Below are 4,024 nucleotides of genomic sequence, written 5' to 3' on the forward strand. Positions count from 1 at the left end.
TCAAACTGTATGCATATACCCTTTGGACCAGCAGCCTATAGCTACATAAAAACAGTACATTAAAGACCCATATGAGGCATGTTGCCAGTTCATCCACAAACAGAGAGATAAATGTGTGACTGAAAAAGTACTTGTCGAACACAAGCTGCAGCTGTGTCTAACTAATACCTAATTACTCAACTAGAACATATTATCCATCAGGCAGAACAAAGGTGGGTAATTTGCTATCATCTACTGAGATGATTTACCAAATTACTGCATAAAAATACACTTAGCTCATATTAAAGTTATGACACTAACCAAACACAAGCATATTCAGAATTAATGGTGATTTGACCTAACTTTCCTTTGTGGGGATTTAGAAAATATACTCCACAGGAATAACCCAAAGATAATATAGAAATCTTAATTGGAAACCTGAAATTGACATCAGAATTCTTCCGGAACTAGTGTAAAAGATTTCAATAAAGTTTGGTTATAAGGGAAAATGTCAATAATAATTTTAAAATAAATTACAGTTGTTACTGTTTTGGTTACTTATCTGTTATAAAACAAATTTTTATACAGATATTCATGTATAATTTAATCTGAACAGAAATGTAGTGGTGATGAACACTACCTTCTTGGATCTTAATAATAAACTCTACAGAGACGTGAATCGGAGAAAAATCTTCTGACAGCTGACTTTGTCATCAAGTGAGCACTAGAAACGTCCTCTGGTAAATAGGTTCATTGCTCTCAATTCTTCATTTCTGTACTGTATTCGAATTACTCCATGCCAATTGTCACAGGACTTTGCATTAGCTCGCACTAATGAGTATGTTTCCTCATTCAACTGATGTTGAGTTTAGCCGCATGACTTGTTTGTCCAATAGCATGTGGATTAAAGTGATGGGCCCTACACACAAGCTGAAGCCTTTAAAGGCATTTCATAACTCTGCTCACCTTTTTTGTTTTCATGCCATTTGCCATTAGAGAAACATGCCTCACACGACTATTAACTAATTAGAGAAATGCAGAGCTGACCCACGACTTGAAAGCAAAGAAGATATTTGTCGTTGTAAGCCAGTGAGATTTTTGAAGTTGTTTGTTAACAGCAGAAACTACTATTTCCCTTAATAAAGGTTTTTCCAGAAATGTTTATACTATGGATGTTTCATGTTTACCGCCCCAGCATTTGTCTCCCTGATTTTTAATGGAAGATCCACCTTCATTCCATATCTTTAGGAAGGAGTTTCTGGGGTAAAACAAGTCTTGGCATTTTTCTGGTCACTGTAAGTTATGGACATAAGATTTTAGTTGGGCCAATCACAATAAATTTCAGGACTTCTGGAAAAGCTACCAGAAAAGAATTTCACTGTTTCCTTATAATCTGTTACTAGAAGAATGGGAAATTTAAGCTGCTTACCGACATCTTCCTGACACAAGGAGAAATCTAGTGCTACCTAGACTTAAGCCAACAAAGTTGAAAATAGAGTCAAGAAACAGAAAGAAACAAATCCTGAGGAGGTGGCCCAGTCTCTGAACCCAACTATACCTGAAAATTAACCTAGCTCTGGATATTTATATGTATTGATAATTTCCTTTTATTCCTTAATCTCATTTTAATTGAGTTAATGGTCTCTGACCACAGAGAGCTTCATAATGGATACAGTATCTATGGTGTCAATTTAAAGGATAGGAAAATATTTTTATTTGTCTTTTTTAAAATTAATTAGTTTATTGAGGTAACACTGATTCATAACATTTTATGAGTTTCATGTGCACAGCATTATACTTCTACTTCTGTATACCCTACAATGTGCTCACAAGACAAGAAATAACAAGTGTTGGTGAGGATGAGGTTGGTGGGAATGTAAATTGGTGCAGCCACTATGAAAGTCAGTATGGAGGTTCCCCCAAAAAAATTTAGAATAGAACTACCATATGATCCCATTATCCCACTTCTGGGCATTTATCCAGAAAAAATATTTTTCTTAAACACAATTTTCCTTTATTTGAACTGAAACAGTTATTCTGTAATGTGTATAAAAAGAAGAATTTATCGCAGAAAGAATAATTATAAAAACATATGCAAAATACATGTCTAAATCTTCTATTCATATAATTTTCTTGTAAAAGTGAGTAACATTATGACATAATTATAGTTTATCCAAATCTCAATGTAAAATTAACATTTCAAAGACATAATAGAATTATAATATTTTTCCTGCAGGCCAAAATATTTTATCAGTTCAACCTAAATTTATTATCTTCCAAACTTCACAGGGAGTATAAGAGACTATCTAAGGGACCCGGGGCTGCCGAGGAGGAGGAGGAGGGGCGCCTGGCTTCCGGCGACTGGCGGGTGGCCTGCGAGCGGAGTGGGGGGTGGGGAGCGGGGGGCCCTGTCGCGGAGGTGGTGGTGGCGCCATCTTGGCAAAGGGGGGGATCAGGAAATGCAGATGGCGGAGGCGGCAGTGGAGCCTGGAGCGGAGGCCGGAGGCTCCCGCCCGCCGGCCCTGGGGCAGCAGCAGCAGCCGGGGCAGGGGCAGCAGCTCTGTGTGTGGGGGGGTGGCAGTGGGGGGGGGGAGGGGGACAGTCCCGGGATGGGGGGCGGGGCCCGGAGCCGGGGCCCTGCCTGAGTGGGGAGCTAAAGCTGCTCCATTTCCTTCTCCCACGCGGCCACGAGCACTTCCGCATTGCCAGCACCTGCCTGGACCAGCTGAGATGCGAGTTCCCGCTGGCTGAGGCCAGAGGGGCCGGAACGAGGGCCGCGCCCGGACTGCATCTCTCCCCACAGGGGTCGGTGCCTGGGGATCCCGTCCGCATCCACTGCAACATCACAGAGTCATACCCAGCTGTGCCCCCAATCTGGTCAGCAGAGTTCGATGACCCTAACTTGGCTGCTGTCTTGGAGAGGCTGGTGAACATAAAGAAAGGGAATACTCTGCTATTGCAGCATCTGAAGAGGATCATCTCCGAACTGTGTAAACTCTATAACCTCCCTCAGCATCCAGATGTGGAGATGCTGGATCAGCCTTTGTCAGAAGAGCAGTGTACACAGGAAGATGTATCTTCGGAAGGTGATGAAGAGATGTTTGAGGACACAGAAGACCTAGATCACTATGAAATGAAAGAAGAAGCGCCAGCTGAGGGCAAGAAATCTGAAGATGATGGCATCAGAAAAGAAAACTTGGCCATACCAGAGAAAATTAAAAAGATCCAGAGGCAAGATTACTTAAATGGTGCGGTGTCTGGCTCGGCGCAGGCTACTGACCAGCTGATGAAGGTGCTCAGGGATATATACCGATCACCGAGTTTCAGAGGCGGAAACTATACAGTCGAACTCGTGAATGACAGCCCGTATGATTGGAATGTCAAACTCCTCATAGTTGACCAGGACAGCACTTTGCACAACCATCTCCAGATCCTCAGAGAAAGGAGCTGACTTCATCCTACTTAACTTTTCTTTTAAAGATAACTTTCCCTTTGACGTGCCGTTTGTCAGGGTTGTGTCTCCAGTCCTCTCCGAGGGTATGTTCTGGGCGGAGGTGCCGCCTGCATGGAACTTCTCACCAAGCAGGGCTGGAGCAGTGCCTACTCAATAGAGTCAGTGATCATGCAGATCAGTGCCACACAGGTGAAGGGAAAAGCACGAGTGCAGTTTGGAGCCAACAAATCTCAATACAGCCCGGCAAGAGCACAGCAGGCCTACAAGGCCTTGGTGCAGATCCACGAAAAAAACGGCTGGTACTCATCCGCGAAGGAAGATGGCTAACCCGGGAGTGCCATCCCCTTCCTCCTTCCCCAGGCATCACTGGACCAATTACCGTTGAGTGCTGTATTTGGATGTCCCGCTGCCTCTGTGGTTCCCTCCCTCACTTTTCCTGGACATGATAGCTCTGCCTATTGCAGGACAATGATGGCTATTCTAAACGCTAAGGAAAAAAGAAACAAACACAGAACTGTTTCAAGTACTCAAGACTGACTTACAGACCAACCAACCACCTGGCTGGAACCTTTGCTAACAGGCATTCTTATA

General features: G+C 43.3%; 1 pseudogene; it reads left to right on the forward strand.

Moving 5' to 3' along the window:
* The first annotated feature begins 2,915 nt into the window (after positions 1-2,915).
* On the forward strand, positions 2,916-3,760 carry LOC131763579 (ubiquitin-conjugating enzyme E2 Q1 pseudogene; annotated as a pseudogene).
* Positions 3,761-4,024: the final 264 nt, after the last annotated feature.

The sequence above is a fragment of the Kogia breviceps genome, chromosome 10 (assembly GCF_026419965.1).
Source record: "Kogia breviceps isolate mKogBre1 chromosome 10, mKogBre1 haplotype 1, whole genome shotgun sequence".
Taxonomy (NCBI): domain Eukaryota; kingdom Metazoa; phylum Chordata; class Mammalia; order Artiodactyla; family Physeteridae; genus Kogia; species Kogia breviceps.